General features: G+C 46.2%; 1 protein-coding gene and 1 long non-coding RNA gene across 6 annotated transcripts in view; one reads left to right on the top strand and one right to left on the bottom strand.

Annotated features, from left to right (window-relative positions):
* Nucleotides 1-24834, bottom strand: part of Smpd3 (sphingomyelin phosphodiesterase 3) — an 83168-nt gene that overhangs the window by 30140 nt on the left and 28194 nt on the right. The window contains exon 2 of one of the 4 annotated variants that reach the window (XM_050143961.1): nucleotides 1671-1800. The exons of the other annotated variants lie outside the window; for them this stretch is intronic. The gene's annotated coding sequence lies outside the window, so the exon portion shown is untranslated. The remainder of the gene's footprint in view (nucleotides 1-1670; nucleotides 1801-24834) is intronic. 4 annotated transcript variants of the gene reach the window in all.
* Nucleotides 1-24834, top strand: part of LOC126502744 (uncharacterized) — a 56758-nt gene that overhangs the window by 16244 nt on the left and 15680 nt on the right. The window lies entirely within an intron of this gene.

The raw sequence follows: 24834 nt of genomic DNA, 5'->3' as shown, positions 1-24834 counted from the left end.
CAGCTCAGCTGGGTACCTCTCCAAGCCTGTCTGTACTTTTTTTTTTTTTTTTTGGAAACAAAGATAACTCTGATTTCATGTCTGCAGAAATAATGGTTTCAACACCAAGGCAGGAAGAAAGGTGAGCACATTCAGGCTGCCTGTGTATGTATTTGGTTGAGACTGTGAGTGCCGAGTATGCAGAAGTGTCCAGAGCAGCTGTAGCACAATGCTGGAGATCACTCCTTCAAAGCTCAGCAGTGTCTGAAGGACTGCGGGGGGAAGTGAGTGCTTTACTTGGTTGGTTCAAGTTGATCTTCTGGTGAGTTGAGGCAGTAGCCCTGTTTCAGCGAATGGAAGCTAGACCATCAGCTAGCAGGAAACTAAGATGAAACAATAGTTTGTTATTTTATGCTGGTAAAATTTTACCCTTAAAAGTAAAAATGCATAGTTGGAGTCACATATAAGAACTCTTCCTTAACAGGAAAAATATAGATTTCTAGTTTGATATAAAAAATATTTATTCCTCATTTGCAAAAAGGTAGCAACTCAGAGGTCCTGGGTTTCTTGATGGAATCAGAAAATAAATCAACTTTGCCATAAATACTGATGAAAGAGAAGCTGAGATGTACAAACTCATCTGCCCATCATCAGGTGTCCTGGGTATTTGGGCCTAGAACATGGAAGGAGTGTGCATTTCAGAGCATAGTTTGGGTTCTGACCCTGGAGTAACCCCGGGTCTTCACTTAGCCTCTCTGAGCCGTCTTTGGCTAACTATCACTTTGCAGGGTTGTTGGGAGAACGTAGAGATGGTATGGTATTAGGAGAAATGTTTGATAGATACCTAGTGATCTGTTGTCTACTTTGGAAAGATAATTCTACAGTGGGATGGGCAGGAAGGGCAAAGTGCAGGAAAGCCAGTGTGGGAGCGGAAGCAGGAAGACAGCAGAACAAAGAGTGGTCACATATGGGGACACGTAAGAGAGTAGCATGATGTCATAGACTGAATGTGTCCTCTCCCCATGCTCATCGGTTGAAGTCCTAGGCCTCCAGTGTGACTTTAATTGAAGACAGGGCTTGTAAGGAAGTAATTACAGTTAAATGAGATCATAAGGGTAGGGCCCTGATCAGATAAGACTTTAAAAAAAAAAAAGAAGATAGATACTGTAGAATATTCACACCAGTGAAGGCTTGTGGAGGCTCACAGAGAAGGTGGCCATCTATAAGGCAGGATATTCTGAGGCTTCCCAGTGCAGACAGTCACTCCGCACCCAGTGTTCACGTGAGCCTTGTATGAGCTCTGTGTAGCATCTACGTGTGTGCCAGGCGACAGTAAGACTCGGAGCCGAGGTCTGGGCTGGAGCAGAAACTGGGAATTATTAGAGTGTAGATGAAGTCTTTGGAGTGACAACATCTTGTCAGATCATTTATTCCTTCTTCAGTTGGTTCATTCTAATTCTAATTCTTGTTACATAAGATAGCTTTTGTCTTTTACACCTTTATAAAAAAGCCGACATCCACCTTGGCTTTTAAAAGGCTCAACTGTGTACTAATTCGTCCTGGTCCTGCTACATGACTATTTTCGTCCTACTTTACAATCTGATCCTGTTTAGGATCATAACTGAGCTAACGCCCACATGTTTGGTTAGAATCACCCTTTCCCCTGAGCTCACTGTGTGTGTGTTCAATACCTGTGACGCCAACTCTTTTGTCCTTCTTAGCCAGTCTCAAAGCAGCATATCTTCTTTTCACTTCAACTCAGTGGATGATCTACAACTCAAGATGTTAGCCAGCAAGTGTTCACTTCTCCTCCGGGTTAACCTGAAAGGCACCGTGTGTGTCTTCAGCTCTAGGGTGGGGGTGTTGGTCACTCTCTCCCTCTCATTCCCTCTGTCGCTCTCCAAGCTCATTTCAGCCCTGTGGTCCCCTTCCCCTGTTCTAAACCAGTTGTTTGCTCCTGTTTTCTTTTCTGCATTTTTTTTTGGTTTGACGTCTGCTTCATTCCCAGCACCACTGACTCCTTTGTTCTACTGTTTCAATTTTCTGGGTTTACTCCTTCCAGGTGTTTCTCAGTTCTTTTATGTTTTCAAGTTGGAATTACAGCCATTATCTGTTCTGATCTATTCCTCTTTGTACTTTTTTTGAGGGGTTCATTTGGGACCTTTTAAGTTATTACCAAGTTCTTTCTATTTGTTCCCTAGAGCTTTAAGAATCCATCTTTTTGGTTATTTAGGGGTTTGATTTTTGAGACAGTCTCACTGTTTAGCTCAGGGTGGTCTTGAAATCAAGGCAATCTTCCGGCCTCAGCCTCCCAGGTGCTGAGATCACAGGTATGGCCACACCTAGCTCAGCTTCCATCACTGAAAAGCTATATTGATTGATATTTCTCGAGGGCCTACTGTGTGTAGATGCTACTGCACATTAGCTAGCATTTGTAGTCAACCGCTTTTCTTCCAAGTTTAGGGCAATAACATCCAGAGTCTTCAGTTAGGGCTGCTTTGGGGGCCATTTCTGACTAAATAATTCATCTGTTCTATCTTGTTCCTAAAAAGAATGGAAAGGATTTCAACTATGCTCCTGTGTAAAATTTCACATGTTCTTTTTTCTTTCCTCCCCTTTCCCCTTTCATTTCATCTGTGTTCACATCCCATTTCTCTCAGTAAAGACAGAACACCCTAGAGGCATCCAGGCAGAGTTCGAAAACAAAGAGGATCAGGACTTAGGTGGCCTCAGGTGGACACAGCTGATATGACTGAGGCTTGTCCTATTGATCTTTTGCTGGTAGTTTTGAAATGACCCTTTGTTTTACATTCCTGCTTGAATGGCTGTAACACAGAAGAGGCCACTGGGGTGTGACTCACTCTGTCAGCCCTGAGAGGGAAACGCTTTTTTTGTTGTTGCTCAATGGGGACGGCACTAAAAACGGCAAGAGACACGGGTGATAGTGTTGGCTGGCTGAATGTAGACAGAATTGCTCCCCACACCCCGCCTCCCCTACACACACCTCATCCACCCAAAGTCAGTATTGAGTGAGTATTGAACTCACAGAAGTGTTTCCTGTTTTCTGAATCTGAGATCTCCCTGTTTGGAGGGCAAATGGAATTTGGTAGAGAGGAAGGCTTCTTTGACCCTCTGTTCCCAAAGAACTCCAGAGTGGCCTCATTTCACACTTCTCGGGAGCCAGGTTTTGGAGTGACAGATTGATTGCTGTATGGGTGGTTACCAAAAAAGAATCTATTTTATTAGCTGTTTGTCTTGCAAAGTGAAATCGTTTTTTAAAACCTTATCAAAATGTCATCATCCCAGGGATTAGAACGTGTTCTCCAGCTCTGAGAGAAGATCTCAGGCCTGCGGGTAAAGAGCTGTCATGTCATGGTCTAGCACCAGTCCCTGAGTGAGGAGTCAGGACAGGTGAGCTTAGGCCTGGCTCCCTGAACCAACAGCTGTCATGCTGACTCCTTTTAATTATTGTCTTTGTTTTCAACACAAGGGAAGCAAAAGTCTAGAGATTCATGTATAGGAGAGACCACGTGTAGGTAACTTTGTCTTTTCTGTTTGAGGAAGAAAAATGTTTTACCTACTGATTTTTTTCAGATTAAATTTAGAACATATATGAAGAAATTAAAAAATATTTTGTGCTAGGTGGTGGTGGCCACCTTTAATCCCAGCATTTGGGAGGCAGAGGCCGGCAGATCTCTGAGTTCGAGGCCAGCCTGGTCTACACAGTGAATTTCAGGACAGCCAGGGATACACAGAGAAACCCTGTTTCAAAAAATAAAAAAAATAATAAAAGTATTTTGTTTAAGTGTTTGAAGTGTTGCTCAGGGGTGCAACACTTGCCTAGCTTGGGTGAGGCCCTGGATTAGCTCTTCAGCACAGGGGTGGCAGGTATTTGGTTTCCTTTTGTGGCAGTTAAGGAGATCCAGAGACAGTGGGGGTTACTGAGAGAAGGCAAGAGTGGAGTGCCGCTGTCTCTATAAACATGCCCATCCGGCTTGACTGTCCATCCTCCTCAGCAGCTGACTGTACCTTGGCCCCTACCTCCCCTTAACCTGTCCTGTCTAGAGTCAAGGCCAATCACAGTTAGAGGCCATCTTCAGACCCCTCTCCCTTCCCTCACTGTCACTCCCTTTCAGCCCATCCCCCCCCCTTAGTTCTTGTTTGTACACGTGCTGGGATGCCGCTATTGAACCTGTATGTGGCCCCTGCCATCACTCCACATCCAAGCCCGTGATCTCCACATGATGGGTGGGGGGGTGTCCTCCTCTCCCTGGCACGTCCTCTCTAGCATCATCTCTACTCTTCCTCCCATTGCCTCATTGTGTGGACCCAACCTCTAGCCCTCCTCTTGCCTAGAAACATGTTCTTCATGACCCCATGTCTGTATCCATGCTGTCCCTTGTGTCTGGAACACCCTTCTAAGGTGGTCCACTTGGCACCTGTTAGGAAACCATTTTGTGTGAGATGGACTAGTGTAATGACTGCAAGGCAGGAGCCAGACAGACACCAAGGAGCTCAGACGTGAGCCAAGCCCAAGGCAGGCTTTGATATGGTAATGAACCAACCTGGAGGCGGCAGGTTGCTCTGCTAGTGAACTAGACCCAAGCCACGAACCCCAGTATGCAAAACTAATGCACATTAGAATTAGACAAAAGCTGGAACTCTGGAGATGGCCCCTAGGGCCGTACCACTGTGCTCCCTGGACATCTTAAGACTGCACTGTATACATCAGCAAGGACTATGAGACTGGCCACTGTGAGGCTCTAGTTTCCAGCACCAGAGCTGAGTTCTCACATGCTTCCTGTGAGCACTAGCTGTGGGCTGACATCTTCACAACCACAGTGCCATCTCCTCCCTGGCTGCCACAGATGAAGGAATTTGTGGCAGATGCAGGTAGAGCTTGCAAGGCCCTGAAGCATTTTCACTGCAGAGGATTCCCTAGTGAACCCTACCCTCCAGCAGTTCCTGTTCCACCAGCAGTCCCCAATCAGTGAGATGCCTGTTATATGAGATTACAGCAACCTTTATATTAGCATGGTACTGTAAGGAATGTTTGTGATAAACCAAGTACATCTGAAAGACAAGTATCATGCAGACATCCTAATCACTGAATGCTCCTCAGCCCATCAGCAGTGCTCTCTGCAGCACCCATCCTCCAAAGCTTACATCTGAGGCTTCAGTCCCTCCTTAGATTGGCATCTCTAAGTTTCCTTTTTTAAGCTTTATTTTATGGTTATGAATGTTTGCCTGAAGTGTGTCTATGCACCATGTGTGTGCCTGCTGCCCACGGTGGCCAGAAGAGTGCATTAGTTCCCCTGGAGCTGGAGTTACAGATGGTTGTGGCTGCCATGTAGATGCTGGGGACTAGACCTCTGGGTCTTCTGCAAGAGCAGCAAGTGCCCCTAACCACTGAGCCATCTCTCTAGTTCTGTGCTTAAGCTTTTTATGAGAGCTAAGAGAATGAGTAGCAAAGACAGCAGGGCTCAGTCCCCAGGGAACACTGGGGGAACTTTAATGGGAGAAATAAAATGATTTCTAGCCATGCCTGCATGTCAGCCACCAAAAGGTTCGATTCTCTCTGCATCCACCAGGATCACAGTGGGGACTGCTCCTGATTGAACTAATGCATCAATTAGGCTGCTTGTCATCAAGGAAGACTTGCAAAAGTGGAGCCTTGAAGGCTAGAGGTCTTGTGTGAACTCATGTAGGTGGTACTGGCCCTGGCAGCCTGCTGGGATCTCTGCCATCATTATCATCATCAAGATGGTGCTTACCATGTGCTAGGCATTGTGCTAAGAACATTGTATGTGTATTTTCTTGCTTTAGAACCTGAAATGGTTTGGTAGTTTTGTCCCTATACTCAGAGAGGAAAACCATGAGTCAGAGTGGGGTAGAACTTAAGTGGCTTGTCCGAAGTCATATAGCTAAGAATGGCACAGCTGAGATTCTATGGGCAAAACATCTCTGAGGCTCTGTCCTGCTGACTCTGAATGGTTAACAAATATACAAAAGTCACAGGCAAGGGAGAAACACCCTGGAGCAGTGGGAGAGCTTGCTGGCAACTTCCCTTTCATTTTGCCACTCTGGTCTAAGAGAGGTATGAGGTGGATGCTGCTATGATTTGTTGTTAGTACTTGAATGTGAACAGGTCTACCATCTGCTCCAGGGGATATCTCATGATGTATAAATCAGGTAGACCCATTGCTGTAGGCCGTGGGATAGGAAGGGACACTGGCCAAGTCCCACGTCACTTATCAGGTCTGTCAGCCTTGCCTCCTGCGCCCCACCTCTGTGTGTACAAGCCAGTGTGACCTTTCTGTACACTGCTGAGCACACTCCCAACTGAATCACTCTCATGGCCTCAAGCAAGATCCATGCCCTGTGCCCATTCGCCTCTCCTGGCTTGTCCTTTGCCAATCTTATTGTCACATCTCCTTGTTCTCAGACGCATCTATGTCTTTCTAAGGTCCCTTCTTCAGCATGAGATCGACATTTTGTCTAGCTAGTGTCTACTCACTCAAGTTTCAGCCCATCGCTCTCTTGGGGAGAGATCCTATTCAGGGGCAGGCTGTGGTAGGGCTAGAACCAGATTCCTACAGATAGGTAGGGCTGCCAGGACAATGACTGTAGAGAGTAATGCTTGTGCCTTAGACATGCCTCTCCACAGGGGAGTGTACATCTGGTTCTGGGATGTGAGGGCCTTGTCTGGGGAAGAGATCACACAAGGGTGCTGTGCTGGACAGTGTCAGGGCTGTGATCACTTCGATATCCGCTAAAGCTCTCAATGTGGATACTGATTCTCAAGTCCAGCAGGGAGAGAAAAGGGGGATGGTGGTGGTCAAGGACATAACACTGGGGGTCATCCATTTTTGGTTTAGTGTGAAAAGAAGAACTAAAAGGAGCATGGAGAAAGGGGGAGGACCTTGGGGACGGTGGCTAAAATGTAGCACTGTTCTTATTTAGTTCTCATTTTTTTCTTTCTACTTAGAATAACTGAAAAGGAGGGCCCTGTGTGGCCGTCCTTGGGATGCGAGAACCATGTGCCAACGCTGTGGCTGAGCCCCTTACTCTGTGTTTGCCTTCTCACACTGCCTCTTTGAGCCTGGAGGAGGGAGGGAGCCTGGCCTGAGGTGGCCTGTGCTGGCATCTCTGAGGCAGTTGTGGCTAGCCCTGCCTCCTCCAGAAACCACCCAAACACTGGCTCTTTACTTCTCTTGACCAGAAATAAATGCATAGACCCGTGTTCTCAGGCCATCCTGAGGGAATTGAACACTAAAACCACCTCACAAATTGCTCTCCTTTCCCTCAGCTCAAAGTTGTGTTTTGTTCATGTTAACTACATTAAAAGTGAACAGTAATTATCATTCTTAAAATAGAATCCCCATACTCCCAAGTTGGGAAAGAAAACTACCTAGGAATAAAAAGACATAGCCCTATGTGAAATGCCATTCCATTAGCCACAGAACCTTTTATGAGCCTTGGTAGGGAGCGCCTGTCAAGTGGGATTTGTGGTAGAGCATTTGTGGCAGAGCACACCACGGCGACGGTGTCCATGGTTGCTTTTCGCTTTGTCCCTCCAACTGAAGGAAGCCTTTGACATCTGTGGCCAGGAACACTGGGAGTTCACCAAACTCAAATTACATTTCTTTTTTTAAATATTGGTAAACTGTCTCTCTGTTGTTGTTTCAAACATTTGAAAATACCGAGTCTGTAGTTGTTGGCTCTGGACAAAGAGAGCAGCTCCCAGGCCTCTTCTGGCCAAACCTTTGCTTGCTTCTCTGAGTTTTTAGCTTTGAATTCAAGCGACGAAGCCAGAGAAGTGTCCCTCAGATAAAAGCAGGGGAGGGTCACTTTAGGATTCAAAATCAGGCCTGACAAGCTGAAGCATGCAGCCCTGCCTCCACAGATGAGGATGTCAGCCTCTCCTACTGCCTGGCCCTTCATCTAGCTTCAAAGTGGAGGACAGGGAAGGCAAGGCTGAAGGAACCACCATTTGACTTCCATTGCCCTCTTGCCAAGGTCTCTGCACATCTTGACAGCAATCACCACTTTGCTGTCTTTGCTATGAAGGGACAGGGCCCCTTGGAACCAAGAAAACAGGGTATCTAGCTCCTCACAGGGACAGCTGCGTAGGAAGACCTTTCAGTTCCTCCCCATCAGAGGCAGTCTATAGAATAGAGGGTGGGTGCATAGTGGCCTTTTTCCTGACTGCCCATTCTCCCTGGATGATTCAGAGCCAATTAGCCACTTCTTGCCAAGACTGCCAGGTTTTCCTGTCATCATTGATCAGAAGACTTGGCCAGTGGTTAGGTATTGGCATTGCTTCTGTTGTAACCACACCCAGGGAGGAGTTCCTTATTACAAATACAGCACGCCAGTGACATCAGGATGAAGCCAAAGCCCTGTATCAGGGGTAATGACAAATCAGCCTGTGCCCAGTTCCTTCTATCCTAGTCTCCTGCTTTTGGGGCATCATTGTGAAGGTCACCAATATCCCCATCAATACCATAGCAGAATAGCAACAATCTATCATTTTGTAGAGGAAGAACATGAAAGGCCAGAGCAATCAAACATGATGTTCAAGATCATAGTAGAGGATCTGGAATTTGAACCTTAATCCGACTCCCCAATCAGCGCTGTTTTTTTTTTTTTTTTTTTTTTTCCCATTCTGCCACAGACTTTCCTGGTTCTACTTCCTGCTTCTGATAGTCTCTAGAAGGAGTCACCCACGCAAATAGGCATCAAGAGTGACAAAATCCTGAGTAGTAAGGATCAAGAGCTCTGCTGAGTGCCAGAAACTATGGTGCTTCCTGCCAAGCCCTGCCAGTCCTGTTGGGTTGTCCCTTTTGGGTGAAGGCCCTTGTCTGCATGACCGATTTGAACAGTAATTTTAAAAGATGATTATGGATGAGCTTGGTGACCATTAGGCCTTTCTGCTACATCCCAGGAAATGGACCTAACCTTGTTACAGGGTAAATCAGATATAATGGGTTCCTAATTCAATACGGTGGCTCTAAGTAACATTTATCAAGGTTCAGAAGCTGTTCTGTGGCTAGACAGCTGTGGATGTAGGATTGGGCTCAGACAAGAAGACTTCTAAAACTTGAGTGGCAATGATCTTTTTCACTACCATATCCTACATGTACACGAATCCATAGGTCCTAGTCCCAGGTGAGAGCATCTTTTAGATAGCCGTGTGTATATCTGGTAGCCTCATTCTGCCATGGTCATCTTCCACACACCAGGACAAAGGTATTTAGATGTCTGGATTTGATGCTCTGCTCAAAGCTGAATCTAGGTGGGCATGGTGGCTCAAATCTATAATCCCAATACTCAGGAGTCTGAGGCAGGAGAATCACAGCTGAGTTCAAGGTCACCCTGGGCTACGTAGCGAGTCTCAATAGCCTGGCCTTTCAGAGTGAGATCTTGCCTCAGAACACCAAAGCACAAACAACCCTCAGCAAACTGAAACAAACCAACTCCCCAAAATCTGAACTTAAAAGATCAGCCAGTGTTTGAGGTTGGCCATTCGATTCTCTCCTGTGTGTGTCAGGACTATAACTGAGCACATGCACATAGAAGACTGGCCAGCTCTGAATGGGGAGTCTTCTAACTTGTCATGGGATAGGGTGTCACAGAAGCCAAATGATAATCAGATTATTGGATGGTTATGACTGGGTCTGTTACTTTTTCGAAAGCATGGGAAGACATATGTGTATGTGCATAGTTGGGTGCAATTGGAGGCTATAGGTTGATGTTGGGTGTCCTCTTTTGCCTTCCACTTTAATTTCTGAGACAGGGTCTTTCACTGATTTGGCTAAGGTGGCTGGCATCAGGGATCCAGTTGTTTCTTTCTCAGCATTGAGATTACAGATGTGTGTTGTCACACTTTGTAGGTGGATTCTGAACTCAGGTCCTTGTGCTTGCTTTTATTGACTGAACCATATATCTCTGCCCCTGTGAATCTCTTGTTTTTGTATTGGACTGAGCTTCTGTGCCTACTTCCCTGTCCCCTGCCTTCATAGTAATGCCAAGTATATGAACAAATGGGACCCATAGCTGAGCCTTAGAAACAGTCCAGCCCTGGCTGCCATCACAGGTGGCAGAAGTATCTCATCTCTGGGTCTAAGGAAGCTACTGAGATTAGTGTGGAAGGGGATAGGGAAGAGAATTCTAGGATAGGTGTTGTAGGTAGGCTTAACCGAGAGTCAGGTTGAAGAGGCCTGTATTAGGACCTTCTCCAGGGCTGCTTACCTCTTCTGTGTCCCATTGGTTATAGTCACTGCGCTCAATAGACATCTCTCTGCTCAATAGACAGAGATGGGCACTGAAGAGACAGGAACTGTGGTCTTTGCAATCTTCCTGTTATCATGTGGACAGTGACACAGAAATCTGTCTTGACTGGAGCACCCAGGCGAGTGGGTGTCAGAATTGAGTCTGGAATTCTGAATTGTTAGGCTTCAGATTCCGGGGACTTTCACAGATTCTCTGGGCATCACCTGCTTTCTGACCAGTCCACTTGTGATGTTATTGTGGCGGGTAGAGGTATCTACTGCCAATGGCGGGGAGTCTCTTCAACTTGTAGCTGACTCATTTACTCTTAGAGTGTTTAGATAGGGTGTTCTCAGCAGCCAGTCCTCAGTGGCGGTTTCACGTCAGTGCCTTTGGTTTGTGCTGAACACAGTGGCAATGTCCAACAGAGAGATAGACACACAAAGCTTGATTTTGGAGGTTGCGTTGGTTAGTGGAACAGAAGCTAACTAGAGTATAGGATACAGCAGAGATCACAGGATAAAGGGGATGCTCCAGGGAGTATGTTAGGGACTGGCCCAGGAGACAGGCAGGCTCTGGGGCAAGGCTGGGAGGGGGTGAGAATAGACCTGTATAGAGCAGGTTGAGTAGTTTATAGGACTCCTGGTTCCATATTTCCAATCCCTGTGCTATATGTCCATCCTCCTGAGATATCAGAAAGATAATGACAGAAGATGTATTCTTGGTATTGCCTGGGTGTTTCAGGAACACTATCAGAGGCAAAGTTCCTGAGCCAGATAGTTCTTTTTTTTAATATTTATTTATTTAGTATACAATACTCTGTGTATGCCTGCAGGCCAGAAGAGGGCACCAGATCTCATTATAGATGGTTGTGAGCCACCATGCAGTTGCTGGGAATTGAACTCAGGACCTTTGGAAGAGCAGGCAATGCTCTTAACCTCTGAGCCATCTCTCCAGCCCTCAGATAGTTTTTTTTTAGATTATCTAGAACCATATAATTTGCTCCCCAAAGAACTTTTTTTGCATTTCAACAAGGCAAACACACCAAAGGGCTAGGACATGGGCAGGTCCAGTTTTTCCCTGCTCTCTTTCCTGATTGCTGTTCCAGTTGACCCACAGCCCAGGCCCACCCCAGACACTTCCCTACTAACTCACAGGTGGGAGCAACAGCTAGACAACAAGATTGCATAGGCTTCTCCCTCAGCATCCCTTACTGGGTCACACAATCTTCGAGGCCTCCCTGCAGGCTGTGACTCTCTGTTACTCCACAGGGTTGGATATTGATCTCTTCCAATGTGCCCTGTTTCCCTTTCAGATTGGTTCCTCAGTGACTCACATGATTGATAAGGTCTAATTTCTACAACAAGTTCCCAGTTCTATCATGCCCCACTGTCGAACCCCGAATGCCGAGCATTCTACCTCTTCAGGTTTTCTGTTCTCTCTCCTATAAATGAGGGCAGTTCGTGATAACCTTAGCCTTTAAGTCCTAAGGTCTACCAGCCTGGGACTGGTTCTGTGGAATGTTCATTGGGCATAATCAAGCTCCAGCCCAGAATCATGACACAGCTGGGATTTTCACTGTGGAACCAGCTGGAGGAGTCCTACCAAATGGACCCATTACAGCCAGAGGATCCATTGACTCTGGTGATGGAGAGAGCGGGGAGTTTGTGGTTCCACTGGAAATGATGGGTCACACAGCATGGTAGATGCAGGGATGTAGTATCTGAGGTATCAGCTCATAGAGCTTTTCCTGATTGGATGTGGGCTTTCAGTCAGGAGGGTAAAAGCCCCAAGTGTAATGTTGTTCTCCTGGGAAGGGGTGTGGCTGAGTGAGGAAGCTTCCAGGAAGATGCTGAGAAGGGCTAGAATGGTTCCTGGGGACTGAGATGTGCTCTTCTGACTTGCTGGAGAGGCAGTGTTCCTGTAATGATGACGAGCTAGTCTGTCTCTTGAGCTTATACAGTGAGTTTGCAGATGCTATGTCAGGGTGCAGTACGTGGAGCCCTACCCTCTTCGGCCCCAGTGCCTTGCTTTTTCTGTGACAGCCTACCCTTGGATATCCATGTAACTCCCTCCTGCCTTGCCTGGTCCATTCCTACCCCACCCCATTGGCAGAAGCGCTGCGATCTGGGAACTCCCTTCACCACTGCGGAGGGCCCCAGTCTCAGGCCTTCTCAAAGGCCTTGGAATGACGAGCATTCTTCCCATGGCCCCGCTGATATCTTCTCTCAGCCCATCTCACTCCATCAGGTTATTTATCCCGTTCCTTCCTCAGGATAGCCTTCCCTGGACCTCCCTGTACACCCAGTGACCCTTAAGTCACTCTCTGACCCTTTCCCTGCTCCATTTTTCTATCCCAACATCACCATGTAACAATTCCACATCTTTATATTGTCTTTCTCTTTTACTGGCATGTAAAGCAAGGCCGTGTGTTTTGTTAGGTGCTGAATACATGACTCCCAGAACTTTGCCAGCCTCAGAGCACACAATACAAATTAATTGCAGGTTAGAACAGATTCCTGATGAAGAGCAGTGGCCTGCCCTGGTCTCGACCTCTGTCTCCATCTTTATTTGTGCATGACCATGCTGATGAACATGCCCCAGCTCCAGAAGCAGACGACTCTCAGCATCTGGAAGAGCAGTCTCTTAACCATGTACCTAACAGGAGTCTCAGCATCTGGGAGTTTTCAGGCTTCTCTTCTAAGCACTCTTCATGATCATGGGATCTGTAACTATTTTGGAAGTGGATTTGCTGTGATTAAATTCTTTCTTAGTTTAATCCTTTATGGAAAACAACAGTTTTAAATGAAGTGAATTAGGATGGATTGCTGAGGTTCGATTGTTTACGCAATGATTTGGCTCTGAATCATTTCTAAACCAGGTCCCTGGAGATCACGCTGATGGACTTCTTGTGATTGAAGAGAGCAGATCTCCATTTTCATGTGACAGCAGTTACTCAGCACCTGGGACTAGAGGATGACCACAAGCACAGGAGTCACAGGGCCGAGGCTTGAGAAGAGCTGTCACAGGGCCGAGGCTTGAGAAGAGCTGTCACAAAGCCTGTGACGCTGTGTTTTACAGGGAACCAGGTTCTGGTAAAGCTGCAGTGTGGGTGGAGTCTGGGAAGAATTACCCCTGGCTTTGTTCTTTTCTCCTGGAATCCCTGTGGGCTTCATTTTAGCAACTGCAAAAGTTGGGGTACAAGGAGTTTCTGGCAAGCAAACTTTAGAAGCAGGGATGAAAGGATATGTTAGATGTCCTTCTGTGCTTCCATCCACCTGCCATAAAGGTACCAACTCCCACTCTGTGCAGGCTACTGTTTGCAGCCCAGCTCAGTACCAACATGGGGGCAAGGTGATGGCCAGCAGTGCCAGTTTGGGGAGTGTGCTGTCATAGAGGCTTCCACTCACACCAGAGAGGAGAAGGTACTGGGGCCTAACGGACCCACTCAGTGACTTAGAAAACTGCGAAGGACCTCAGTCTTAAAATTCCCAGATGCTGACCTGAGTTTGCTGTCTGAAACCTCAGTTATAGAGTGTTCAGACTTACCAGGCCTCACGGGTTATGCTGAGACAGAGTCTGGCTCTTACCCATTTGCTAACTTCCTAGTGGGAATTTCTTCTGCTTCTGACCGGATTAACGTTGAGACTGTATGGCCTGTAGAATTTGTTTTCTGCGATCTGCTAATAGATGCCTATATTTGAGTATAGTTGAGCAGTTGTTTTGGAGAGAGCTTGAGGCCCTGCATCTTCTCATCTGCCTGGATCACTCAGTTTCCCTGGTTCTGCTCCTTAAGAGACATGCACAGAAAAACTGGTGGGAGGTGGCCATGAACTCACCAAACTCAGGTGAAAATGGTGGCTTCTTTGGATGAAATTTATGGCCCAGAAATTCCTTTTCTCTGTCAGCAATGAAAGTTGTCACGTCATGGGCCCTGGACAGATGCCAGCTGAGCTGCAGGAAGGCACGCAGGTGCTGCCTCTCACTGTTGGATGGGAAACGGCCAGAACAGTCTAGCTCGGAGGAGACGCAGCACAGATTTCTTGCTGCAGGTTGCAGGTCAGATCTGACCTGAGAAACAGCAGTTTTCGCCCGGCCTCACTCTGCCCATTTTTATGAGTGTGTGACAGTGCCGGAGAAAGGGTTCAGTGGCAGCAACACCCTCGCTTCGCTGCCACCCTCACCACAGACACAGCTTAGGGGTGGGGGGCACATGTTCCCCACCCAGCAGGGCCTGGCCCCTGAAGTGGCAGCTCACACAGGTGGAGCACACTTTTCATGCAATGTCAAGTAGTTACCTCACTGATCCTCAGCTTGTCACTGTCGGGGAAGCTTTCCTAAGACAGGTGGTGGCGCACACCTTTAATCCCAACACTTGGGAGGCAGGGGCAGGTGGATTTCTGAGTTTGAGGCCAGCCTGGTCTACAGAGCAAGTTCCAGGATAGGCTCAAAAGCTACAGAGAAACCCTGTCTCAACGAACAAACAAACCCAACCAAACAAACAAAAATTTGTCTTCTTTTTATCATTTTTAGTTTTTTAAATTTTTATTTATTTATTTACTGTTTTTTTGAGACCATTTTTAATTTTTATGTTGTATGGACATGGGTATTTTGCCTACATGTATGTCTGTGTACTATGTGTGTACAGTGCCTGCAGAAGCTAGACAAGGATGTCAGATCCCCTAGGACTGGAGTTATAGACAGTCATGAGCCACCATGTGGGTGCTGGGAATTGAACCTGTATCCTCTAGATAACCAATGCTTTTAACTGCCGACATCTCTTCAGCCCTACCCCTTTAGAAAAAGATTATTTTATAAATGGGTACACAATCAAGGGGTTTGTTATGCCATTTTACACGTGTATACAATGCACTTCTATCATACTCGCCCCTTCACCCTTTCTCATTCCCTGATGTCTAAGTACTGGCAGCTTTTGTCCTGGGCTTGAACCCTCTAGGGTCTGACACTAAGAGCCTGTGCTCTTAACAGTCTTCCCATGGGGCCTGTTTGATGATTCATTTCTTATTCTATACCCAGAGACAATGAGGCATAAACCAGAATAAAAAGGGGCTATTATGATATCACTATTTGCCATTTATCTAAATTAGATAATAAATCATGGAGCTACTTGAAACAATATCCATGTCAACATCCTGAACACTTAGTTATCGCTTGATGCATTTGATGGTGTCTGTGGTATAATTAATACTTTCTTATAGAAAGTATGCTATTTGTTTGAAATGGAAAGTGAAGGAGAAAATATGCTTAGCTAACTTCCTTGCCCTCAGGTGTAAGGCTATGGCAGTGGGCATTTGGGAGGCAGGTGGGTGGATAAACAGTTGTTCCCAGTACTCTCTAGGTCAGGACTGTGCCTTGGGAGGGGAGGCTGGCTGCCTGGAGCAGCAGCAGCAGCAGCAGCAGCAGCAGCAGCAGCAGCAGCAGCAGCAGCAGCAGCAGCAGCAGGCAAAGCTGAGCAATGCTATGGAGTTCCAAATAACCCCCGGCCATGTGCCAGGCTCAGCATAATTGGGCATCTGCCACTGGCATCTCCAGATGTTTGCCTTTATCAGACATGGATGTGCTTCGGGGTTTTCATTGAGTCTTGTAAAAAGCTCGAGCTGGTTGGGATACTTATTGTTCATTTTATTTGAGTTCCTTATCATGTGCAAAATGTTCCAGGCACCATTAGGAGACACAAAAGACTCCAAAAACACAGTTTCAGGGGGCAGAAGCTCACTGTAGTGTGGAGGAGACACGGCCATCGACATTTACAAACATTTGCTGAATACAGTCAGCTGGTAGGAATGAAAGTTACTCTCAGCAAATCACCAAGGCACTGGGGTTAGGGTGTGGAGCTGAGGATTTAATGCTTGCCGGGGGAATCTTCTAAAATTGGATGGGTGTTCCAGGCTGTTTCTACATTAATGTCTCTAGATTACTACCCAGTAGTGGAGACCAGAACTAGGGCAGGAACTTGACCAGAAGAATATTAAAGGGGACTCACATCTTGCTTGAGGCAAACATTTGAGCCCTCCATCTGGGCACATTATAATTATGGCTTAACCATAAATGTAGCTTGGTGAGGCACACTGATTTATCTATAGATTGCCTAAGGGTATTTAGGGAAACTCCAACATAGGCAACCAGAGCTATCCCCATCAATTTACAAAATTCATGTCTGAGACAACATCACGGAAGGGCAGCAAGCCTGCTCGTGGCCACAAGTTAAAGTGATCTTCTTTAGAAAAGGATGACTTCAGTGATAATTTAACCTCTTCTGAAGAGCTACTTGGAGTCTTTATTTTAAAGACTTCATTTATTTTTGTCCTCTTATCAAAACTGGATTAGTAGATGCTGATAACAAAAGACATGACAGTGAGATTATTAAGATAGGAGTGGAAAATTAGAACCTGATTCTGAAGAGAAAGGAGAATACAGGGTTCTAAACATAATGGTCATTCTTCTTTTTTAAAATATTTACTTATTTATTATGTATACAATTTTCTGTCTGTGTGTCTGCCTGCAGGCCAGAAGAGGGCATCATATCTCATTTCAGATGGCTGTGAGCCACCATGTGGTTGCTGGGAATTGAACTCAGGAGCTTTGGAAGAGCAGGCAATGCTCTTAACCACCGAGCCATCTCTCCAGCCCCATAATGGTCATTCTTTTGTTTTATTTTGGAGACAAGGTCTACATAGCCCTGGTTATCCTGGAACTTGATATCTAGACCAGGCTGGCATCAAGCTCATAGAGTTTGAGTGCTTCTGAGTGCTGGGATTAAAGGCATGGAATCCAAAGCAAAAAGGAAAACATAACCAATTACATCGCTCCAGCAACTAACAGGGACAAAGTGTGCTAATTCAGGGCAGTTGGATTATTTATGAGTTTATAAAAAACAAAATAGTGGTAACTTCGTAGGAAATGGAGGAAAAGTCTAATAAGGCTGATTTTGAATTTTTTTTTTTTTTTTTTTTTTTTTTTTTTTTTTTTTTGTGGAAGGCAAAGACATAATGAGGAGAGCCACACTCACTGTTTGAGTGAACACGGGCAGCTCCAGACTAGTTTACTGCTGAATAAATGAATTGCTTCGGATGGTGATTGAGTCAAAGCCACTGACCCAGATCTTAGCATTCAAAGCATCTGCTCTACCCTAAAGTGCTCTATGTCCAGACAGTGCATGGTACATTTGGCACCTAAAGAACTCAGCCATGACTATCTTCACAGGTCAAGAGCTCCAGGGAGGCAAGAACATCATTCCCAGCATGCTTGGGGTATTGGCCTGGGACTAGTCAGGACTCAATTGGTGTTGAAAGATGATGTCTCACAAACTAAAGGCAGGAGTAGTATCCACAACACAATAAACAGCAGTTATACCTTAGTAGGGGTTATTTTTTGATTGCTTGATGATAGCAATCAAATCTGCCAGCATTTTTTTTTACCAGAACAAATACTCACACGGACTTTCTCAGTAGGACCTAGGCAGTTATGAAGTGCCTATCAAGTGAGATGTGAGCCTGGACTTTGGCTACAAGGGACCTGTCGTGGCTCCTGTGATGCTATGCTCACAGAGGGGCTTCCTAGGGTCTTGAAAGGCAGAAGGGCGCCTCAGTGACAGTGTTGACTAGTTCCTAGATATCTCCCTGTGCACTTGAAGAGTGGATTTCCCCCACAAACATGATGGACGGGAAGGGGAAGATTGGAGAGGGGTGGGCAGACAGAAGGACCAAGCTAGTGTGATGATGGCAGATTGCCCACAGGACTTGAACTTGAGAAGATGGGGAAAATGGTGACAAAGATCAAACATGAGGCTCACGAGCCGCAAAGGACCAACAGTCAGTGTGCTGAGCATCCTTGTCGAGCCAGGTCCCTAAAGCAAGCCTTATATCAGATCATTGGGAAGAGGCTGAGCTGGGATAGTTGGGAGGGCAGCCGAGAGGTGGCTTTGGAGAAGCAAACATACTTTGTGGCACACCAGTGTGAGAAGGCAGCAATCAGCTGGAAATGGGGTCTCGGATCAGGAGAGCTGAGGCAGGATGTCAGAGAGGGTCAATATACTAGGAAAAGAGTGGCCAGGGTTGGGGTGATATTACTGAGAGAAGAAACTAGTCAGAGACGGAGCCATGAGGAGGGTTTGAATTTAGAAACTGTATGACAGGAAGGAGGCATGCAGGGAAAATGCAGTAGAGAAGGCCAGGGAGGCAGGTCCAGTGTGCTCAGCAGATGAGGCTAGGGTGGGCCTGGCTCATCCCTGGGGAAAGGATAAGGAGGGAAGGCCGTGAAGCACAAATAAGGAGAAAAGAGTGAGCAGTAAGGACGACCAAGGATCTTAAACATCAGTCTGTTAGCTAAGAGTGCTCACTGGCCAATAACCAGCACCAGCCTACAGAGTCATTCCTGACTGCCAGCCACGATACTGGAGAGCAGCAGGGAGGAATCTCAAAGTCAGCTGGCAGCCCTGAAGCACCACGAGTGACCCAATCATCTGTCATCAAACACAGAAAAAGTCAAGGTGAGGAAATTCCACAGAAATCTAACCACATCTTCCTGCCCAAGCAGAGCTGTGAGTCTAGGAGCAAGTGGAAAGCATCTCGGCAACTTTACGCCGCTGCAGCACCTCCACACCTAGCAGGCGTTGTAAGGAGTAGCCGTGTTCACTCTGCCTGCATGCGTTAACACACGGGGCTGATAAACATTTTTCCTGGTTTTCATTAGAAAACAAAACAAAACAAAACACAATAACAACCCACAAATCCAAAAGAGAAACCACAAGACAAATGGCCCAGCAAATTTCAAATGGGCAAGGTCACAGTGAGAAATTGGCCTGGATAGGCTCGTAACTCTCACTTAGACCCCTTAGTGCGTGATTCTCATGTTTTTGTAATAATGATTCTGGTGTCAATAAGACATTATAGAATAACATTCCATATTAACGTATTGACATATGCTTTGAAAGGTTAGGCATTTGAAGGGGAGATGGGAGTACCTTTGTTAAGCACCAACTACATAACCATTATCTTAAACTCACTGATTTCCTTACAGTCTTTTTTTTTTTAAAGATTTATTTATTTATTATGTATACAGTGTTCTGTCTCCATGTATGCCTGAAGGCCAGAAGAGGGCACCAGATCTCATTACAGATGGTTGTGAGCCACCATGTGGATGCTGGGAGTTGAACTCAGGACCTCTGGAAGAGAAGCCAGTGCTCTTAACCTCTGAGCCATCTCTCCAGCCCCCTCCTTACAGTCTTTTAAGGAACATTTATCTTTACTGACATCAGAAAAGACAGTAGACTTAGAGAGCTGGCGGGGAGCACTTCCCCTCATGCTGCTAAGCTCCTTTTTTTTTTCACCCTTAGCTTGCCCCTCATCCTTGATGAATGGATATGAGGGGAAAAGGCATAAAAAGTGCTTTATTATGTACTTATTTGTGTACTTTGGAGCAGAGTCTTACTATAGTTGTCTAGGTTGGTCCTGAACTTCTGGACTTAAGAAATTCTCCTGTCATTGGTCATGGTGGCACAAGGCTTTAATCCCAGCACTTGGGAGGCAGAGATGGGCAGATCTCTGTGAGTCTAAGTCCAGCCTGGTCTACAGAGTGAGTTTGAGAACAGTTAGGACTATATAGACAAATCCTGTTCAAATAAAATAAACAAAAAGAAAGAAAGAAAAGGGAGGAAGTAAGAAAGGGAAGGAGGGAGGGAGAGAGGGAGGGAGGAAAGAAGGAAGGAAGGAAAAGAAAGGAATCCTCCTGTCTCAGTCTACCAGGTAGTTGGGACAGCAAGTCTGTGCTAGGCTACTGTGTCCAGTGGGATGCCTGCTTTGACAACAGGTAATGAAGCTTTGCTGCCCATGGATCTACATTTGAGTACTGCTCTCAATGTAGGGTGGATAATGCTATCACAGTCCAGTAACAGACTATGGGGACAATGTTCTCTGTCTGACATTCAAGGCTTTGGTCACTTTGAGGGTTAGAGAGTCAAGCCCTGCTTCTGCCTCTGTATCCAAGCTATAGCTACCCTCTTCTCCATGGCAAGAGTGGAAAATAAGTGTTTTACCAGATCTCTGCCATGAAGAAGGATTGGCTCAGTTTTGTGAACCTCATCTTCTAAGGGAAATTATTTCCCAAGGAGTTGGATGGAGGAAGGTTCAGATTTTCATCCTTTAATCATCCAGAAAAACATATCCATTTCCATTTATTCAAAATAGTGGGAAATCATTGAGATTTTTCCTGTGCAAAGGTTAAACTATAAAAAGCTAAGTGGACTCAGAATTTTAGGCTAGTCATAGAACACGGCTGCACATTAGGAGGAAATCCAAATAAGGATGTAAGCCCCTTTGGAAGCAGCTGGTGATAATCTTCTCTGTACTTTTCCCCCTCTGTGTGTTAAATTCAGGTACAAGGACAGAAAGTAAGTGCTTTTCAGTGAGTAGAATGTGTGGGTTGTACTGATAGGCAGTCCTGGATCCGAATCCTTACCAGCTGCCACACACCAGGTAGAAAGCCAGAGCAAGGTCATCACCTGTGAGCCTCCGTTCCTTTGTATGATAAATGGGCACAGTCCCCCAGGTGATCCTCAGAAGGTTCAGAACATTCTCTACCATCCAGCCTGGTTTGGCTGAAATTCAGACTAAGAAGGGCACTGGCAGAGGCACGTGAAGACAGAGCTCCTGTTCCGGCCTTCTTCCCCACCTGGCCACCCGACTGTGTTCCCAGACTCAGATGGGGCTCTGCCAGTGCATGGACTCGGGTGACCTGTGAAGTCCCTGTCACTGGAAGATAAACAAGTAACTGTGAGACCCACATCACAAAGCCATTTTAAAAGGGCACTTGGCAATTTAACAGCTTTTGTGAAGCTGAGCAAGTGGTGGGTTGATGATAGAGTATTTTGAAAACACTTTAGTACTTGGAGAAAATCTTTCAGAGTGTCTTTGGGAAGATAAGAAACGGCCATATCTCTGCCACCGTATCAAATTAAGGTTTTATCCTTGCTGTGTGTTAGCCTCATCCTGAAGTGACTGGCCAGCTCTACCACATTGGCCAATTCACTGATAGACAGTTAAGATATGGGAGTCAGGTCTAAGGCTGGGTCTGGTAGCTTGATTTCCTTGGAGGAATGACAGGTGGGAGTTGGTCTTCATTTCCTAACTTATCTCCAAACCCCATGTAGGAACAGAAGGAATGGCATGTTTTGGGGAAGCCAGAGATTGCAGAGTAGCCAATAACAGCTTAACAGAAGTACCTAGAGTAGATGTATTCAGCAGGGAGCAAACTGGAGGAAGACCAAAGAGGGCCCAGAAGAAACACTGGAATCACTGGCATGAGAGTCTGAAGCAGAACAAGGCTGTGGAGTAGTGGGGTGGGCAGAGGCATGACTGGGCACATTGAGATGGGAATCAGCAGGATTTGGGCAGCTGATGTGTGTGTTGGGGATGGGCAGGGCCTTCGAGACTGGGTGGTTGCTTGCTGCCTTAACCTGCAGGAGACTGAAGGCAGTCCTGCTCCACAGCAGGGCAAGGCTGCAGCTGTACGTGAACCAGCTCCGCAACCTTGCAGGTGCTGTGTTTTCCTGAACTGAGGTTCAGAGACCTGCCTGTGGACACTACCCTGAGGCCGGAATTTCTCCCTGCTGGGTCTGTTTAAAGTTAGGTAACCTGAAAAGTGTAACCGACTGTTGTATTTGTATTATTCTAATTTTGACATAGCAGATGTTTCTTTTAAATGTTAACATGAGATTCTATGTTACAGCCCTCTATGTTCTTTGAATGAAGAGTCTACCTTTGAAAAAAAATTACAAATTATATGTAATATGCATTGTCTTGGATAGTCTCTGTCTTCAGCTTTTCATTTTAGGTCATGAGAGACCTGTCTTAGATCATTAGGTATTTAATGTGACATGTTCTGCTTTGCAAAGTAAAAGAGAAAGGGCAGTTTTTTGGATCGGATACAAACAGCTTTGCCCCCAAATGTGTCCAGCAGGCGGATTCAGTATTAAAGCTCTGAAATGATTGATTATCCATTAGGGAAGCTATTTAAAGAGTTCATTGCAGCAGATTCAAACTGACAACATCTGTGCTGCAAGGGCAGCAAGGCGAGACCAGGCGGACCTGCAAGGCTCTGGGACAGAGCTCTTGGTTCTGCCCTCTGTGGGACATGGGCACCAAAGTTGCAGGAAGGAAAGTTCCAGGTTGCTGTGGCCACTGTGCTTGGTGACCAGGCATGTACAAGCTGCCTCCTGTTGGACAGGGCACAGCAGGGAGAACCCTGGCATCTGTGAATGAAAGTGCTATGGCAACATGGCTCAGAGCCAGCCCCTCTCCTCTGCTCTATGCCTTGAGCCCCTTCATTCAAAGAACATAGAGGGCTGTAACGTAAAATCTCATGTTAACATTTAAAAGAAACATCTGCTATGTCAAAATTAGAATAATACAAATACAGCAGTCGCGGTTACACTTTTCAGGTTACCTAACTTTAAACAGACCCAGCAGGGAGAAGTTCAAGCCTCAGGGTAGTGTCCACAGGCAGGTCTCCTAGAACCAACCCCCAGGCTGCCCTCTGAACCTCAGTCCAGGAAAACACCATCTACAAGGTTGCGGAGCTGGTTCACGTACAGCTGGAGCCTCGCCCTGCTGAGGAGCAGGGGTGCTTTCAGTCTCCTGCAGGTTAAGGCTGTAGCCCCTCGTCTCCTTCCCTTGGGCTTCTAGTCCTCAGACTCACCAGCCTCCCACTTGATCTCCTCTCCCCCCCACAAGTCATTTCAGCTTCATCCTAAATCCCCCGACCCTCTCATCTCACCCTGTTGCCGGCAAACTTTACAAAGTCCGTGTTTAAGATGTTATCATCTTCTATTCTAACCTCTGCAGATTTCCTGTTAGCAGCACCACCCAACTGTCCCGATTCTGCCTTGTCCTTGTATGCTCAGCAAACAGTTTACTTTGGCGTGGTTACCAGGAAGTAGCCATCCCGCTAAAGCTGGTGCTTTCTGGAGCTTTTATTTCAGGATGTGTGTGTGTGTGTGTGTGTGTGTGTGTGTGTGTGTGTGTGTGTAGACAAGTGTTTAACACAGTTTTACAGGTTATTGTTATCTGTGACAAAAGGTACAGCTTTAGGGCTTCAGAGCAAACGCTATATGCCTTATATTCCAAGGTGCCTGGTACTGGAGGATACCTAAGTCTCTCTGAGCTCAGTGCTAGAAGGTTGTCTACTGATTACTAGGTAGTGGTCATGAATGCTGAACCCAAAGGCCCATTGGCAGTATCTGATAGCCCTCTCCCTCCCTGCTTTAATGGAGGGTTAAACACCTCCTCAAGGTTGGCTGGTGGCCACTGACAGGCAGATGGGGAGGGGCTACAAGGCCAGGCCCTTTTAGCTCTCCTTGGGACAATTCTGAAGCCGCTTCAGCTACCAAGCTCCTAAAGAATCACTGAGATTTCTGTTGCAACCAATTTGGGTTCATTTCTTCTGCCTCTGCCTTCATTCCCTCACACTCACTACAGATCTGCACAGGCTCAAGAAAGGCAGTGTAGGACAGTCGCATGGCTCAGCGGAGAGGCTAGACTAACTGCAGTCCTCCACATCCCCCAGAGCCACCTTGGCCAGGCTGTGTTGGGGCTGCCGACTGGGGAGCCAGCAGGACAAAGCCCCGTTAGTTATTCTGCTCCACTTTTCTTTACATTCAAGCTTCTCTAATATGCCACTTGGGGCATTTGTTTTGGGGACCTGAAACTAGGAAAACTTGTGCTTTTGAAGGTCTTTTGTCTATTTTGATTTATGTTTATGTGACAAACATCAACAATGGGAGGAGATCCGTGTTGCGCCCCCCCCCCCCGCGCACCTCCCTCTCCCCTCTCCATGGCTGCAGAAAGCTTGGAGCCCAGTCGGAGACTTGGAGCTTGTAGAACAAAGACCTTGACATCTTCTGAGTTTCCCTAGCTTGTCTCCTCATCATGTCTTTTTATGTCTTGCTCTGTTGGGGTAAAGCTTCCTCTTTACCCCAAATGCTATTTGGTATAAGGTAGAGTATGGATGAATAAACACATATAGCTATGGGGGTGTGGTGTCAGACAGGTATGTTTACTCGATATAAATTAGGGACATTTGCCAAGATGTAGCTACTCCCAATTTGTTGATTCAGCCTGGTGTGTATGTGTTACAATGGGGTTGTTTGGAAGAGAAATATAATATGCACTGCTTTATGCCTATCAAGTAATCAATAAATGGTTGACATTCATAATTGTTTATAAATCATGTTCTCAAGAAACTGCTCTACTATGTAGAAGGGTCTCCCTCCTTCTTTCTTCCTGTCCTATCCAGTGCTTGCTGTCTGCTAAGATGCATTTCTGGCCTGTTTGGTTTCCCTTTCTCTTAAGTGAAAGATGTCCAGGCCCTGCAATAGAAAGGCCAATGGCGATGCTTGGTGAGCTTGGACACATTTAAAATACCAGCAGGAGAGCCAGACATGGTAGCACTAGTCCCAGGTACTTGGCAGGATAAGGTCTAAAATTATCAGCTTGGTTAGAAGAAACTTAAACTCTATGTAAACAGAGGTTTCATAGAATGAGAAGAGGGTTGTACATGAGAGATGGA

Source organism: Alexandromys fortis, unplaced genomic scaffold (genome assembly GCF_014885135.2).
Source record: "Alexandromys fortis isolate MF-2015 unplaced genomic scaffold, M_Fortis_MF-2015_v1.1 scaffold_1, whole genome shotgun sequence".
NCBI classification, from domain to species: domain Eukaryota; kingdom Metazoa; phylum Chordata; class Mammalia; order Rodentia; family Cricetidae; genus Alexandromys; species Alexandromys fortis.
Note: the sequence above shows the minus strand (reverse complement) of the source record. Positions and strands in the feature narration are given on the sequence as shown.